This window comes from Podarcis cretensis (assembly GCF_951804945.1).
Source record: "Podarcis cretensis genome assembly, chromosome: 7".
Classification (NCBI taxonomy): Eukaryota; Metazoa; Chordata; class Lepidosauria; order Squamata; family Lacertidae; genus Podarcis; species Podarcis cretensis.
The window spans coordinates 53,347,480-53,365,860 of NC_137176.1; the positions used below are offsets into that span (position 1 = coordinate 53,347,480).

General features: G+C 42.1%; 1 long non-coding RNA gene across 2 annotated transcripts; it reads right to left on the reverse strand.

Annotated features, from left to right (window-relative positions):
• Nucleotides 1–11,107: 11,107 nt before the first annotated feature.
• On the reverse strand, nucleotides 11,108–14,077 carry LOC307219890. 2 transcript variants are annotated; one of them, XR_013840643.1, is made up of 4 exons: nucleotides 14,011–14,077; nucleotides 13,612–13,725; nucleotides 11,535–11,694; nucleotides 11,108–11,195 (listed from the first exon to the last, which is right to left on the reverse strand). It is a non-coding gene; the product is annotated as an uncharacterized lncRNA (long non-coding RNA). The 2 variants fall into 2 exon arrangements; XR_013840644.1 differs by lacking the exon at nucleotides 14,011–14,077 and having other exon boundaries at nucleotides 13,612–13,898.
• Between the last annotated feature and the right edge of the window lie 4,304 nt (nucleotides 14,078–18,381).

An 18,381-nucleotide genomic window follows, 5' to 3' on the forward strand; every position in this document is an offset into this window, starting at 1 on the left:
ATGTCAGAAAAAAAGAAGGAACATTTTATCACATGTAGTGGGAGTGTAAGAAAGTAAAAGGTTTCTGGGAAATGATTTATAATGAGATGAAGAAAATGTTGAAATATACTTTTGTTAAGAAACCAGAAGCATTTTTATTAGGAATATTAGGGAATGAAATTAAAAAGGAGGATGTGAAGTTATTTAGGTATGCAGTGACGGCAGCTAGAATTTTGATGGCCCAGAAATGGAAACAGGAAGAAATGCCAACGAGGGAAGAATGGAGAATGAAACTGATGGAATACGCAGAAATGGATAAATTAACGGGGAAAATTCGGAACCAACGCGATCAGAGATTCACCGAGGACTGGAATAAATTTACAGAGGACCGTATTTTTCGTCCCATAGGACGCGCCGTCCCATAGGACGCACCTAGTTTTTTTGGGGGGAAATAAAGGAATTTCCCCCCCCTTTATTTCCCCCCCAAAAGCAGGTCGGGGAAACCGAACCAGGTCGAGGAACGGCGCTGCGCCTCCCTGCTGTCCCCCGAGCTTGTGGGGCTGGCCGATGTCTGCCTCAGGCGGCAGACTGCTATCCGCAGTGTGGGGAACCCTGCAGGGAACTCCTGCAGGGCTCCCCACGCTGCGGATGTCTGTGGATGTCTGCCCGGCGCACGGGGCGCTCTGCTTCAGGGCGCCCCGCCTGCTGGGCGGCAGGCTGCTATTCGCAGCGTGGGGAGCCCTGCGGAGAACTTCCACAGGGCTGCCTAGGCTGCGGATGTGCTCCCAAAGCGCCAGGCGCTCTGCTTTCAGGGCGCCCGACGCTCCGGGAAGCAGGCTGCTATCCGCAGCCTAGACATCCCTGTGGGAGTTCTCCGCAGGGCTCCCCACGCTGCTTCAGGGCACCCTGCGCGCCGGGTGGCAGGCTGCTATCCGCAGCGTGGGGAGCCCTGCGGAGAACTCCTGCAGGGCTCCCCACGCTGCGGATGTCTGTCCGGCGCGCGGGGCGCTCTGCTTTCAGGTCACCCGACTCTCCGGGAAGCAGGCTGCTATCCGCAGCCTAGACATCCCTGCGGGACCTCCCGTAGGGCTGCCTAGGCTGCGGATGTGTTCCCGAAGCACCGGGTGCTCTGCTTTCAGCGCACCCGGCGTTCCAGGAAGCAGGCTACTATCCGCAGTCTAGACAGCCCTGTGGGAACTCCCGCAGGGCTGCCTAGGCTGCGGATGTCTTCCTGAAGCCTGGAGAGCGAGAGGGGTCGGTGCGCATCGACCCCTCTCGCTCTCCAAGCTTCAGCGAAAGTCTGCATTCGCCCCATAGGATGCACCCAGATTTCCCCTTCATTTTTGGAGGGGAAAAAGTGCGTCCTATAGGGTGAAAAATACGGTATATCAAAAATGTATGTGAAGAGCAATTAATGCTTGTTGGCTTTCAAGAAGCTCTGTGAAAATGATTGATAGAAATGTTGCTTAAAAGATATGATGAGATTAAGATTGTTAAAGCGCAATATAAATTTAAGAAATGTGAGTAATTGTGATAATATGGAAAATTGTCAGACAGGCTGAGGGAAGTCTAAAAGATGTATATGTTAAAAGTGGATGTTAAACATGGATGGAATGCATATTGGAAATTGAATAAAAATTAATTATATATATAAAAAAGAAAACACATTATACCAGGAGCCAGCAATGTACCATAATTGCCCTCCGATGTGTTTCTGATTGGTTTCCAGTAGCTGTACTTATCTCAGAAAGCATTAGGTCATGCTGGACCCAGCTACCCCTGCAATGGTCACTGAATGCACTTTTTTAGAGTGAGCTATTGATAATGAGTCTGAAGCAATTTCTTCCATTCTCAAGCATTTGGTACTTTGAAAAGCACTTTTTCCCCTACAAAAGACCAACTCCCCCCTTAGGCATCTTTGGGACATGATTAAGAGTATGGGTTACTTTGGGTTGCCGGAAAAGGAGAAATATATCAAGCTGTTAACCATTAAAAAAATCTCCCTGTTTCTATCGATTAAGTATCATTACTGGAATGTGGGATGACCTTGACTCCTTGCACATACCTTTTCGGCCATTTCCCCCCTCTCTTTTAGGGAAAGATGTATACCACATCTGGCTTTGGTAACATAATTCCACTTAAAGCACCACTGGACATTTTTGTTCCATATTTAAAGTTGTGCAGTTCTTAAAGTAAATGTGATCTCCTTTTCAGGTGCGCCTCTTTGCATGTTGGAGAGGGCTACACACAGAGAAAATAAGACTCACACTGTACATTTCTACTTAACCCATCTCCGTCCCACCCCTGATTCCCTCAGGACTAGGCCTATATATAATTCTGCAAAATTTTATTTAAAGAGACAACCACCCGCTACCACAGCTTTCATCAACTTGGTGCCCTCTGGATGTTTCGGACGACAGACCCAACTCTAGCTCCATTGTGGTGGATGGGGCTGATGGGATTTGTGGTCCAAAAGATTCCAAGGACCCCAGGTGGGTAAAGGCTTCTCTATCACACACACAAAAACCAGAACTTAATTTGAGCTAAGTCTTACCAGGGCTGGTTTCCATGCCAGGGATCAGCATGGAACATGTGGTATAATAAGACTATTTTAAAATATATCCAGAGTATAAACTTATTTTATGAAGCCTTTTATTGAATTGGATCATTGATGAGTCCAGCCCTCATTCAAAGGCCAAGCTAGATGTGATTTTAACCGTCATTGCATTTAAGGGAAAAATCCACCATCCATCCATCTACCTACCTTGAGGCGAGGAGCTCCCAGAAGATGTTTTGCCAGTGCTTAGGGGGTGTGGTGGCAATTAGTATTTGGAGGAACTTTGAAAGGCACCAGTCAGCACTTTAAAGAATTCATCTTTCATAGTTCACAGGGAGAGTGGGGTGGCAGTGCTGAGTTATGCCCCCTTCAGCAAAAAATGCAGATCTGTTACTGTATGCCTCACCTCTGCCTGAATCCCAAAAGGGCCATAACTAGCCTCCACAATTTTGGAATATGGAACTGTTAGCATATGGCTGTTTTAAAGCAGGTTTTGTAGGAATTACGAATGATTATGGTAATGGCAATGATATTTGGGTTCCAAATTGTATGAATTGCATCATGATTATGGTAATGAATGCAATATTTAGGTTCCACAGACCAACATATTCTGAAACCTGTAGGCTTTATGCAGGGATGCTTGTCAGATGAGCAATATGTCAGAGCACATAATCACTAAACTCTGAGAACATTTACTGCACTGTCCAACACAAGATTGAGACTCTGGCAAATTTCCCATAGAGTGTTTCAAACCCTCTGTTTCATATGAACTTATGCCAGGCCTTCCATCTGTGTTGCCACAGAGAAAGATGTGATATTGGCTCAGACTTTCTGGCACCATTTTGTGTGTCTCTTGTGATCTGGTCTTTGATAAAGTGTCTGCTGCAGATGTCAACAAGGTCAAGCTGAAAGGGGAAAATGAAATGGTGCAGCACAGAGAAGAAGCAGCGATTAAAATAAAACCCATCCCAAATGGTACCCTTGAAATCTCCTCTTCCAAAAGGTTTAGGGATGTCACATCTACTTTTCCAGTCAATGTTACTTCCATCAAAACAGCATAGGTCCTCATGTTGCTAACATTTTATAATATTCCTTTTATAACAACAATAAAAAATAATGTTCACAGTGAAGCTGGAATCCAGCCGAAACCTTCTCTCTTTTACACATCCTATAAATCTACATCTTGCATTCTCAGTCAGAAGCTCAAGTGTCTGCACATAGCGCAAGCAAGTGCCTGTCAGTAAAAGAACAGCCTCAGGAAATGTATTTTGTTTTCTGTCACCAAGGAAGAACAATAATCTACTGTGAGGCAGACAGAGAATGTACCGGTATACTAGCTAGCTGCAAACAACCAATCTGCACTGCCACTGTGTGCCTTCGCTAGCCCAGTTCAGGCAAATGTCTGAGGTATTCTGTCAGTGTGTGACCAAGGACTGGCACATCAAGTGTTGAAGCGTATAGGAGCAAAATCAAGGGCACAGAGGGCAGTCTGATCAACATGGGCTATGCTTCTTGTCCTGATTCTACTCACAGACACGACTTGATTTCTCATGACATCACTAGTCAGGCTACTTAAACGGTCAGTTTTCAAGGATGTTACTTGCTGGTTGCTGTGTTGGAATCCAACGACTCCAATGTTGCAAACAACATCTAATCTAGCAAAATTTCATCTGGTTTTATCTTGGCACTCAGAGGCAATGTCTGGCGACTACCAAACATTCATTAAGTTTGCTCTCGGATTTAATTGCTCGTCTTTCTAATTTTACATACCCCATTTCATTGTCATCCATACATTAAAATAATGTTTACTTGAATTTCCTCAGAGAAATCAGTTGCTTGTTTTTCTCTTTTTCTATAATGAGACAGGAGAAATTAAGTGCTCCAGTTAATGAATATTTAATGGTTTATTTGTTTGGGGGGGGGTGAGGATTAAAATTTGCCACAGTCTACAGAGTTTTAAGCAAAAATCGAAAGAAATACACACACAAACACACATATACTAAAATTATTATGGGCCTCATGAATCATGGATTAAACCAAGGATCATCAAACTTGGGGGAGGGTGCCTTGGGTACATTTGGAAATTTGAGAAACTGCCATTGGGTTGCTTCCCTCCTTCCCATCATCCCCACAATAGACAAAAAGAGACATTCTTTTCAGTTGCTCATTTTTCTAATCTTAGATTCAGTTCTCCACATTTCCACATTACTTTGCATCTAAAAATAAGAAGCCCTCATGAAAATTCACCATTTTAATCTGAATTTCTCCTAATCTGCATATGCTGTATTATATTTTGCCTAATGTACACATCTTTGCAAGGCAATTTCCTCATAAATAACGTATTTTGGTATGTTATTTCTACCAATATGTGCATTTATATGGATACTTTACCACAGTATCTATAGACATTTTTGTACATTTTGGCTGGAGAACTGCATTGCAAAATTCAGAGAAAGACTCATTTTGAAGGAAGGATGTGTTTTGGATTGCCTACCGTTTCTGAAAGTGAGATTTGAGTATAATGACCTCAAAGTGTGAACTGAATCAAATTTCTTCCCCAACTCTAGGTCTGAGTAAAAGCCAGTAGTGTCAAAATAGAATCTCTAACTAGCATTATTTTACGCAGAAATTAAAGCTTACATTGATAGACTGCACAGCACAAATCAGGGGACATTTTCAAGGGCACCATGTTGCTGACCCCATTATTAAATGAAACACATTCCTTTTTCAAACTACAGTTATGCTGGAAATTTCTACAATTTTTAAAAACCATTCTTCCGCTTACACGGCAGGATTTTCCTCTATCCCTTCCTCCCATGTGCTACTTGTGCCCTCTAAATTTGCTCCTAGGGATTGGGGAAAGCCCCATAATAGGTTTAGGGACTGTGTGGGGACTCATGGGAGAAGGAGGTGGAGGAAGTCCCATTGCTCAAGCAGACCTGGCACGCATACCCCAATTAGAACTACACTGAATTCCTACCCAACAAAAACAGGCACATTGTCAGGGATGAACCAGAGGTCTCATGTTCCCCAGAGGGAGGGGGAAGCCTGGGAGCGGAAGATGTGGACGAGGTGCCCGAGGGGGAGGGAGGTAACGAAGAGAGAGAGATTGGAATAAGCCCAGAAGGGCTGGGGAGACAGAAAGTTCACAGGGGTTAAGCTCAGGCTCAGAATCTGGGGGGAGGTTTACGGCCGCCTCAAGACGTGTGTGGTAAAGAGGAGGGTGGAACGATGGAGCGGGAAACTTCGCCATTTTGTGAGCTGTTGGAGAGGCAAATGCAGGCCTCAGCAGAGATCTGAACTGAGTGACTCTGATGGATGAACGATGTGCTAATGACCCATTGTAAATATTGTAAATAAAGACTATAAAAACGTCAAGAGGCTCCCGTGGCATCTGTGGTGAGGAGAGACGCCCACAGCTCTGACACACATGACATCCAAAATAGGACCCTCATTGTGATATGTCAATCACATCCTCTAGAGCAGCTGCTCCCGATTAGGTAAGTACTGCAGACCCCCTGCTTTTCAAAAGCCAAGCCATGGACCTCCTACTTTTGGAAAGGTTGGTATCTCTGTGGTAGTTTTTGTTATGTAACTGGTGCCACAAACCCCCTGGGTGGGTTACATAGACCCCTGCAGTCCGCAGACCACCAGCTGGGGATCAGTACTCTAAACGACTGATGCAGTATTGGTGCTTTCCTATGAATTAAATGTATAAAGCTGTAAATATTTACACAAAAAAAGGGATCTGTTTTGTACTTCATCTGAGACAGGTTTCTGTCATTTTTCTGACAAAATTAAAAGTCCCATGTTCATTACCAGGTCAAATTTTTAAAAGTTCTTAAGCTCATGTTTGTGGCACATTTTCAAAAATGAGCTTTATTTAAAAGAACCTCTTAAGAACGGGCTGGAGAAGAACAAAAAGGCTAGGCATCTTAAGAGCTTAAGGGGTTTTTTGATGAAAAATTTTGTTCTTTCAGGATCAATGGTATAACTGAATGGCTACTAAGTAATAACAATTACTCTGCATTCAATTCCCATAGAAACCAGTAGTACTGGATAGTCAACCAAGGACTTCATGCTCTTCTAACTGCAATTATTGTAAGTTCCCAAAGCAGAATTTTTGCTGGTGCTCAGAATAAGTATGGTACTTAAATTCCCTCCATTTCAATTATTTGCCTCATTGATGTACTCTGAGACCACTTTGCTCCATACGATGGAGCAAAGATACGAAGCCAGATAAGGCCCTTGGCAGTTCTATCTTTATTGGGATGAATTATTTATCATAGAAACAAAATAACAAATTGGAAGCTGAGGAAAATGGAACTGATGCTAAAGCCATATGTTGGCCTCCTTCGATTCTTGGCTCTGTGCAGTCATAGTTCTCAGATGCCAGGAAGGCCTTTAAGAATGGCTAGCAGTGCAGTCCTATACATTACATTAACACAGCACTGGAAGTAGCAATTAAGGTTTGACCTCTTCCTAATAAACTGAGGGGGAAGTTATCTACTGCTTCCACACTTCTGTCGCTTGCCAGCAAAAGGTCTCCTGCGTATTCACGTGAGAGCTGTATTTAGGCCAATGTGTCATGGTGCTAAGTAATGTACTTTTCAAAAGACAAAGGATGCTGCTGAGGTCAAAGGAGATAAACAAGGTCAAGGTAAAAATAATGGCTGCTACTTCACCCTTTTTGGAGCTACGGTTTTCATGAGCCTGATGCTCATAACCTAGTAGTAGATCCCCTGTGCTGCTGTCTCTGTATGTCAGGCATTTAGTCCATTAGATGTTTCATTTCAGAGGGGATTTTTCTGTACATGTTTAAAGGAAAGAGGCATCATGGAAGGCAGGGGATGGCTCAGTCGGTAGAGCCTGAGACTCTAAATCTCAGGCCAGGAGATCAATCCCCATGTTGGTGAGAAAGATTCCTGCACTGTAGGGGGTTAGACTAGATGACCCTTGTGGTACCTTCAAACTCTAGAATTCTATGGTTCTATTTTGTCTGGAATAATAAAAGTTGAGCTGCAGTCTTGTACACGTTTAACCGGTGTGAGCAAGCTTCTTTGGTAGATGGGTTTTCACACATTTTAAGAGTCTCGTGAATTAGAATCTCTAGTGATGGTGGCACATATTGGGAGATTAATCTGGTAACTTAGTCACACAGGTCTTAATATGAGGATATTTACTGAACACATGCACAAGCAAAATATGCACATTTAATACTGCAGTAGTGGATATCTTAGCAAATATGCACGCAAACACTTTTCTTTGGTTTTCTATTACACATGCACTGTTAGAGTTGTTGCAAGCAGAATCCCTGGTCTGCACTTTCTGCAGAGCAGAAATGAATGTTCTCCATCACAACAAACAACTGCAAAACTTTACTGCAGTCTTAAAACAGTTACAATTAAATGTTGCAAAATACAAAATAATACATTGCTTTTAAACAAGCAAACAAATGTGATTCTGCATTCTTTAAATCCTTAATGTAGTTCGGTAACTTTCCTCTCTCTGCTCCCAGAGAGAGATCCTATGCAAGCATCTTGCTTGTTTAAGATCGCTCACCTGGAGTTTATAATGCTGCTGGCACCAACGACTAACTAAGATGCTGAGTTCTCAGGTTTCATCTTCCTGCCATGAGAGATCACTGCTTGGGTTTCCAGGATAAGTCATCCATTAGCCTTGAACACTCTCTGAGCCACATTTTCTAAAGACAAACCTCTTGAGCCAACTTAATGCAAACCTCTCTACATAGCATTTTGGCTTTGGTTTGGTTAATATCTAGCAGCATGAATAGGCCCCTTTCAAGAAACAGCAGATTCACATCTATATCCATTGCCTTACTTTTATGAAAAGTTTCAATATCCCACTCTGTGCAACACAAAACTGTCAACAATGAAACAGTTCTTTTTGCTATTGATGCAGTTTTGCATTCAGTAGTTGTTTTCAATAGTTCATGCCCAGCCTTAAGACCACCAGATCATAAATATCTGCTGAAGACACAACATATATTAAACAAACCAAAGACTGGTGGAATTGCTGTGCATTTATTTAACAATCAATCAGTTGGATACGGCATGCAATCTAATCACATTTCTTATTGGCAATTGTGCTTTCTTTTCTGATAGTCTTGTGAATGCTTTACCAGGTTCTCTTTATATTTAACAAACATCAATGGGGAAGAGACAAAAGAAGAAACTCATTTCATTCGTATGGGTCAACAAATTGTTATAAAACAGTTGTATTTATCCATTGTGTTTGATTCATGAAAGCCTGTGTAGATTGCAGTAATTTATCCAATGCTTCTACGTTTCAGCTACTTACATTTTCAATCTCTCTGTGTGCCTATTGTGAATTGCTGACCACTTCAGAAACTTTTGAAACAACATAGTTAGAAATTAGAATCATAGAATCATAGAGTTGGAAGGAACCCAGGGGTCATCTAGTCCAACCCCCTACAAAGCAGGATACTCAGCTAAAGCATCCATGACAGATGACCATTCAACTTCTGCTTAAAAATCTCAAAAGAAGGAGAGCCCACCACTTCTTGTGGGAGTCTGTTCCACTGCTGAAAAGCTCTTACTGTCAGAAAGTGTTTTTGAATGCTCAGTCGGAATCTCCTTTCTTGTAACTTGAAGCCGCTGCCTCGAGTCCTATCCTTCAGAGCAGGGGAAAACAAGCATGCTCCCTCTTCCATGTGACAGCCCTTAATATATCTGAAGATGGCTATCATATCTTAGTCTCCTCTTCTCCAGGCTAAACATACCCAGCCCTTCAAGCGCTTCTTGTAAGGCTTGGTTTCCAGACCCTTGATCATCTTGGTTTCCCTCCTCTGCACACATTCCAGCTTGCACCAGCCCATCACTTTTCTAACTGCAATAAGTTTGATTAAAAAACTGCACTGGAAAGAGCAGGGTAACAACCACTAGCTGGCAATATCATAGAACCTCCATGTGAACAAATTATTATGAATGCTTGGGCAGTCTGGATGCTCCCTTCATCCCTCAGAATTGCTTTCCTTCTCAGAACTCCAGTCTTCCTGGAAGAGGAGCCTTGTAGTATCCAACTCTGAGCATTTCCTTGTTATATAGCTGAAAGTCTAGTCAAGCTGGAGTGACTTGAGCAAAGCTTTCACTCTGAATTTGTCAAGCTTTATGCTTATATTTACAGTTATAAATATGGGTAGAATATGCTTCTTCATGTATTCCTTTGCTAGATGAAAAGCTGGGATTTAAATTAAATTAATTATGCCATGCAGAGTTGGCAGAATTTGGTCAGGATGCAGTATGTTTGGGGAGAGGTAAAAAAAACAAGGGGGAGTTATTCAAGCCATCTTCTAGGGAGGTTTCCTCTTTCACCTAGATGCTTATAAAGATAATTTAGGAAGGTATCACAAGCTGTAGGTAGCAGCTAAAGAAATAATGCAAGGGTGCCAGGAACTCAGCAGCCAATTTTTGCAAGCATGCTGGATGGAAGTTTCCAGCATATGGTTCCCTCCCAAAGCTAATGGCATCAGACCCTAGTGTAGGCAAATGTTAAAGCCCTCCTGCCCCTGAGTTTGAGTCCTGATGGTCCCCCTCCATGGCAGCTGCTAAGTAAAAAACAAAAATAGGTCACATTAAATGCTTATACACATTTAATATCACATCTAGTGTGGTGCTAAATGGAAAACTCCCCAAGGGTATTTTTATTGATCTGTAAACCATTGCGGGAGCCTTTCTAGTTGAAGAGTGAATGAAGGAAAGATCTATCTGAACTCTAGTTCCAAACAATTGTGCTGATGCCCTTCGAAAAGTGTCTCACACATAAATCCCCAGGTTCTTGGAAATTTGAAAAAAATATATCCGAATTTCTCACTGAGTGGAATACTCTCAAAAACATTTTTGACGGTGTGTGTTCCTTTTGATCATGACCAGGATTAAGAGATGTTCAAGAGCAGCACTACACAGGACATTCACATATAATTGAAACTCTGGATGAATAAAGCTATCATTAACTCAGACATATCTCTTCTAAAAGATAGCCAAACATCATCTTTAAGGGGATGGGGTGGGGGCGAACACTTGCAAGAAAACTTCAAACCTTATTACTCACATCCTCATTCACATCTTTCTAAAACTATTTTTCCTTGGTGCAATGCAATGCTATTTTAAGGTATGGCTTCATACAAACATTGTATTTCAATGAAACCCTTTATTTATATGCTGAAACCTGAGCTTTGAAAGAATGTCCTGCCCAGATGAATAGCTTAGATGAATTCAAAAGTCAAATATCAGAAAAGAAGCCATTATGAAGTGAAGCAATCTTGTGGGTTTTTACAGATTTTTCAGAGCTCCAATGACAAACCAAACAATGTTGAAAATTATTGACTGTGCCTGCTATGCACAAAACAATACCCCAAAGAGAGTGACTAGATTAATTTGGCCATTTGTCTTTTTAAATGTTAAAACTCTCAGTGCAAGTTCTTTGTTGTTTGTCAATGACACTGAAGTTTTTTTGTTTGCAATCCAGCCCTCTAAATAAATATTTTTAGAAAGCAGATGACTGTGTTGTTAGTAGCACTGTTGTTCTTGCAAAGTAGAAAGCACAAACCTTGGTTCTTTGTGAGATGTTTTTATTCTGTTGAAGGACATGACTCAATAGTTCAGGTTATTTGGCTCCACTGAAAGGCAAAGTGAAGATATTAATGTGTCCTCCTTTCAGAGAGATATATGACACTACCATTGCAATATTCCTTACCATGGAATTTTCCGGCACATTAAATAGAAGGTACCACCTACAGAGTACTGGAGTGACGTCTCACCTGTACCCATTGGGAATCTGATAAAAAGGCATTGACCAGCCTAGGACACACAAATAAATGATCCTTTTCATAGTTGTACGCCATGTCCAAAAGGCTCCAGAGGTTAATTAAAAGGCTCATTGCCAAAACCTCTCCCCTTGCAGGAGTCCATTGCTAATTAATCATTTTCTAATCAAGTTTTTTTAAAAAAAGACTTACATCAATTAGCAGGTCAGTTTTCAGTGCCCTGACATGGTCAAAATGCTCAGAATTTATAGCTTGGTTGTTGGCATCTGTCTCGGGATACAATGGAGGAGAGCATCTTTGGGGGTGAAGTCAAACTGTTGGAAGGTTGCAGCGCTTGCTGTGTCTGTAGAGACTGATGCAAAAGAGACATGTTTTGTTGCAGCTGGGGCAGATGAAGGCATCCAGTTGTGGTCAAAATGCTCAGACTTTATGTCTAGTTGCAAACAAACGCCTCCATGGCTTCCATGAGCATGTCCAAGAAAAGACAGAATGCACACACTTATAGTTGTTTTTAAGCACAGCATCATAGTGGCTTAAAGGTAAAGGTAAAGGTACCCCTGCCCGTACGGGCCAGTCTTGACAGACTCTGGGGTTGTGCGCCCATCTCACTTAAGAGGCCAGGGGCCAGCGCTGTCCAGAGACACTTCCGGGTCACGTGGCCAGCGTGACATTGCTGCTCTGGCCAGAGCCAGAGCCAGAGCCGCACACGGAAACGCCGTTTACCTTCCCGCTGGTAAGCGGTCCCTATTTATCTACTTGCACCCGGAGGTGCTTTCGAACTGCTAGGTTGGCAGGCGCTGGAACCGAGCAGCGGGAGCGCACCCCGCCGCAGGGATTCGAACCGCCGACCTTTCGATCGGCAAGCCCTAGGCGCTGAGGCTTTAACCCACAGCGCCACCTGCGTCCCTTCATAGTGGCTTAGCAGCATAGAAAGATGTCTTATACTAAGGCAACTGGTGCATCTATCCATCTGTCTACCCTTACTTATCAACAACTCTCTAGGGTTTCAGACTGGGATCTCTCTAAGTCCTACCTGGCGATTCTGGGAACGGAACCTTAGACTTTCTGTCTGCAAAGCAGTTTCTCTGCCACTGGACTATATTCTATTTTAAATAGAGATAAGCCTGGGAGCCCAATCTTCCCCCAACATTGCTGCTTATCCAAGGGTCTTTCCCTCCTTGTAGTGCACCAGAATCATCTCCTTTCCCATTTGAGCTGAGATGTAGGTCAAGAGATCTTTAGTCATCTCCTTCCTAGCATGAACACCAGCAGAGACTTTAGCAGAGCCCTCCACTTACTTTTCTCAACTGGTACTTGTCACTGCACAGATTGCACGAGAGCAAGCTGAATAGGTTGGAGATAGAACTTTTCTCACTCCTGTGCTGCCTTTTCTCACAAGAGAGAAAGCAGCCAAAGCCATGACCCACCAAGGAATGGAGTTTGTTCTTGCTGGCCCTTGAATCTCTGCAGATTTCAGCTTATGGGTCTTGTTAAAATTAGTTGCCTAATACTGGGGTCTCTAAAGGCCAAACTGCATCTAAAATGGGGTGGGAGATCTGTCCTCAGAACTGACTCACATTATTTTTGTTTGTGCTTGAAAACAGATGCAGGGATTTTCAGTTCTGACTGTAGCAAAGCCACTTGGGGAAGTGGGATAATCAACTCTTTCCTCCCTTGCTGCTTTCTCAAGTGAGAGCCACCACCCCCTCACCACCAAAAAGCTTCTGTATTTCACTAAGGGGGAAATATGGGTACAGAATGCTGTGCTTGTATTTTCTTTCATCTGGATAAACAGTAGCTGGAAGTGGAAAAACTTGAATTGGGAAAACAGTACAGGGGAAAGAGGTTAAAACACCTTCCTCAATGCCAGGGCTTCCCTGGATTTGCTTTTATGTCCAAATGAACGCATCAGGAGTTCCAGTCATGGATCTTCTGCATCATGTGCAGTTTTGGCCATCTAGGAAACACAGCGGTGGTGTGGACTGGACCTACTAAGTCTCAATCCTGATTTTGTACCACAATATGTTCCTTTAGAAAGCACCCATAGATCAATCTAGCCCAATTTTATGGGCCTGCGCTTAACTGTGATCATATCTGATGCTCAAATCCCAGACTCTCTTGTACATGTACATTTCTTATTATCTCCATCCATCACAGTGGCAAGGCTAACCTCTGTGCTTGACTTTTCATTGCAGGTTGGTTCAAGATGGCATTATATAGGACTGGGGAAAGGATTTATATCCCAGACTGAGCATTCAGCAACACATACCTTACAGCTCCAAGTAATGCAGCCTTCTTTCATCTGGTGCTCATTTTCCTTCAGTTGAATCCCATTACCATCCAAGCACCCCGCCTGCCTGAGGCAAGCCTCCAGCTTGTTTATCTGCAAAAGAGCAGGGGAGCAGTGGAATGGGACAAGGCAGAAACTTAGCAGCTGAATGATAAGATGTAATAAATCATTGTTAGAGCATACGTTTAATAGGTCCAAAATCCTTCAATCCTTCTTTTTGCTGCCAGCAAACTAAAGATAGATTCATATACAAACACATTCTCTTTCCAGCAAGTAATTTTCTACGTTCACTTCTTGGTGACTATTACATAAAGTGTGATCACACAAATAGACCCAATACATGCTAGGTTCTTAAAATCTTGAGACTTAAAATCAGACCGGCTAGGGGAAGAGAAGAACATGTGTCCCAATTGCCTGCAAAATAACTTGCCACAGAGCTCTTCTCAGTGGGACATAATGATTAATGTGTTATATTTAAATGTACAGCTCCCCTTATCCCATGGCATCAGGGCAGGTAAACACAATTTTATATAGCAGAGATAATTATCTGTCCTTGAGCACTAAGTCTAAAGAGCAGCAAACATTATTCAGGAATTAATAATTTTGTAAAGTACCTCCTGAAGGAAACAAGGTGATTGTGCAAATTGGACTTTTAAATGGGCTCAAAAAGTCTACCTTTGTGAACGATCTGTGTACTCTCCGTGTGCTGATGGACAAAACACTGGAGAGTCTTTGAAGAGCTATGGAGGTAACTTAACTCCTTATGCTCTGGTTTGCATACCACTTTAACCCATAGTTAAAATAAACTATGGTTTAAATGTGAATGTGCAGTGTGTGTGCACTACTGAAATCGTGGATACTTAATTCCTCCCCCACTCCTGGTGCTGCTAGGAAACAAGCATAGCAATGAATATTGTTGTAAGTTTGGGGGATCAGTCTGGATGCCCTTGGGGTCCTGCATCCAGTATTTATTTATTTATTTATTTATTTATTTATTTATTTATTTATTCCCCACCCATCTGGCTGGGCTTCCCCAGCCACTCTGGGCAACTTCCAACAAAATATTAAAATACAGTAATGCATCAAACGTTAAAAGCTTCCCTAAACAGGGCTGCCTTCAGATGGCTTCTAAAAGTCTGGTAGTTGTTGTTCTCTTTGACATCTGGTGGGAGGGTGTTCCACAGGGAGGGCGCCACTACCGAGAAGGCCTTCTGCCTGGTTCCCTGTAACTTGGCTTCTCACAGCGAGGGAACCGCCAGAAGGCCCTTGATACTGGACCTCAGTGTCCGGGTAGAACGTTGGGGGTGGAGACGCTCCTTCAGTAAGGGTTAAAAGCTCTGATAGAGGATTCGATTGCTGAACTAGGTAATTGTAAGGCAATGGACTTGGTCGGTCACTTAAATGTCTTTCATTAGCATCCCCAAAGAATGAGCTAGGCTGCAAGAGTGATGGTGCCCTCTGGGCAAATGCGTGGGCCTCCCCACCTCACCTAACTGCCAGGTAGACAAAACAAAGGGGAGTGTGGTGTGAGCTGGGCAGAAAGCAGGTAGAGAAGCTGGAGACATAGAGACAGGTTTACTCTATGCAAAGCTTTGGTGTTTCTCTGGAAACCTAATGGGGATGCAAGATCTGTTGGGGTGTTAATACTGCGAGCCCCTCCATCAGCTTGTATGTATGTGAAAATAAAACCATATATCCTATTAACACCACAGTCTCCACTGAACTTTGTTCCAAAGAAACCAAACCCTGGGTAAATCTTGGAACTCTCAGGGTTTCTCACCAGAAGGGTATGAAATCAGCTTTCTAGGCTTTCCCTGAATACATTTGTAGCATAATGAAGTGGGGGGCAGGCGCAGGTTCTGTCTGTGCAAGCATTTCAGGTGGCCAAATGGAACAATTCTGCTTTCCTCCTCTGTGTGCTATTCTGGGGGTTCTCCCAACACATCCCCAGCCACTTTCTGGGGGCACACAAGTTGGGAGGGAAAGATCCATTATATAAGCAGAAGTCCTTGCACAGGGCTTCCACAGACAGGGCTCATTAGGTGAATTGTGCCCACAGAAAATTAAAGCATTCTATAAATCCACACTATGTGTTATCCAAGTAATCATAATAAAATAACTATTTACTGTGTTTTGAGTGTGCAGTAAGTTCCATAGAAACAGAGGCCGGATCAGCTAACAGTTCAGAAATTGCAACATGGAATTGGGTTGCTTGCCTTTAAAAAAACAGTGTGAGTTTCACAGGTGCATCTCTAATAACCATTAATTGGAAACTGAACAGGATTTCATTCCCTTTGAAGAAGATCCAGCAGATTTAGTCCCTTTTGCTGTCACTATATGACACTATCCTTTCTTCTTGTTAATGGGGAAAAGGCCATTTGGGAGTTGATCATCGGAAGAAAGGACAGACAAGAACAAACCTGTTTCCCTTTCAATAGCATTTTGAATTCTACTGAAGAGGGAATGTTAAAAAGAGGGAGGGAAAGTGCATTCCAGACTTAGTGCAGGCACCAATACTGATGCTTCAGGACTCCTGTTGATCTGTCACAATGTGCGTGACTTTGAGGAAACTGTATCCCTGTGCATTTAAAAGTTGAAGAGGAAAGCTGTGAATGGCCCTCTGAGTTCAATCAGAGACAACCTGAAAAGATTCATAACATATTTTGTGAGCAATATGTCTAGTACGAGTATTGATCTCTTCCCAGTGTGGCCTGTGGCCCATTGTGTTTTTCATTATAAAGTAAATTAGATCTAGGACTACTGAAAGACTTATGAATAGGACTGGACTAATCCAAATTGTCCTTGTGCTACTGGACTACATGGAGCAACTGAACTAACTCTACAATATGAACAGCTCCACCAAACTGTATGAATAGAGTACCAGCCAGTCTGTCTCTTCCTCAAAGGAAGTGCATCGCTCAATCCACTTCAAAACTGCATGTCTGTGATGGTGCAGGAAGGATGGCTAGAATCAAATCCTTACTGGGTTCAACAGAGAAGGATTACCTTGTGCTGTGCATGCTCTGGAAACTAAGGAACTATGAGGAACAGCTGAAACAGCTGGGGTATGTTTCACCTGGATAAGAGAAAAATAAAGGAAGAGATGTTAGTGATCTTAAAATTTCTGCAAAGAAACATGGAGGAATCCATTGCTGTTTGGCCTTCTCAAGCTTTTCTAAGCACCAGTAATTTTTCTCTGCTTCTCGAGCTTTTCTAAGCACCAGTAATTTTTGCTTTGAAATCCGCCTAAGTCTGTTTTTAATAATAATAATAAAACCCACAGAAGTACTAAATTAGCAGCAGACTCTCTTTTGATGAACATCTCATGCACAACCTAAAAGTACATAGTAGGAGGGAGCCATTCCTCTAAACAGCTTTTGAAGTAGCATTCGAAGACCAGTAAGCATTGTTTCTAGGGGCCACAGTGTACAGTGCAAACCTAGGCTTGCTTACTTGAAAGGATTGAAGTCTTAGCTCTTTAGGAAGGATGTATTCACAGATATGTACCATGCCGTTAATAGAGACTGCAAAGTAAGTTTTGAAAAGGAGCATGAGAAGTGAATGTGTTTTCTCCTCTTTCTTCGATTTAATTAACAGTTCCACAGCTGCTGGAAGACACTACTGTAACTCCCATTACCTTTGGTCATGCTGGTTGCAACTGATCAGAGTTCAAGTCCAACAATGTCTAGAGTGTCAAAGGCTGCCAAACCCTGATTTAGACACTTAAGGAGAAATCAAATATTTGAAGTTTAGCATTCATGTATTTTTGATCTCTGATATATTAAACAATGCCTCCAAGACATGTAACCTATTTAATCAGGTGCAGCTAACCGATGCCATTGATTTCATGGAGGACATAGGCACAATTAAATTTCTCTACTTGGGGGTGGGGTGGTTTATGATTATTATTTTGTAAAGTATCAGTTTTCTGTAACTAATGGCCATCATTTTATTGTCCATACATATTTAAAACAGTTCTTGTGAAGGTGTTGGAGATTCACAGATTTTATGTTAAGAGATCCCATGCGAGAAGTGAAATAGATTGCCATTTGTGATAATAAAATTCTTCAAGAAGAATGAAAATCCTCCTGCAACCATTGATTTATTTCTCTTTTACTGTTAGCTTTAATTACCAAAAACATAAAAACTGTACAGCTCTCCAATACTAGAGCATACAATAATTAAAAATCTATGGCCGAAAATCCATTTTTATATAAGATAAATTAATTTCATGACTTAAAATGTGCTAAATGAATTCAGTGATATTTCAATGAGTCTGAAGCACACTTCTTCATCTATGCTACAATCTGGCAATTTAGTAAAGAAATTGATGTCCAATGTAAAACAGGATAGGAAGAATTCAGAAGGAAATGTTTAGAAAGGAAAACATATTAAATCATACATTGAGTAGAAACACATTTTATAATAATAATATCAATAAATGCAACTGTGTTATGATCTTCCTTTTAATTTGTCTCTTGAATAGCTCATATTTTTTTTTGGCCCAGGGTCAATTTTTGTTCTTTCAGGGGACAGGGAGGTAGTAATTACTGTGCTTTCCTTTTGTGTGTGAGAAAGGGACTCACAAAACATCTTAAATAGGTACAGGGCTTTTTTCAGCTGGAACTCACTAGACCTCAGTTCCGGCATCTTTCAGGTGGGTGCCATTGCCATTATAAGAGAACAAGGGAGGTGTTCATACTGAATTCTGGCACCTCTTTTTCTAGAAAAATAGCACTGAATAGGTGC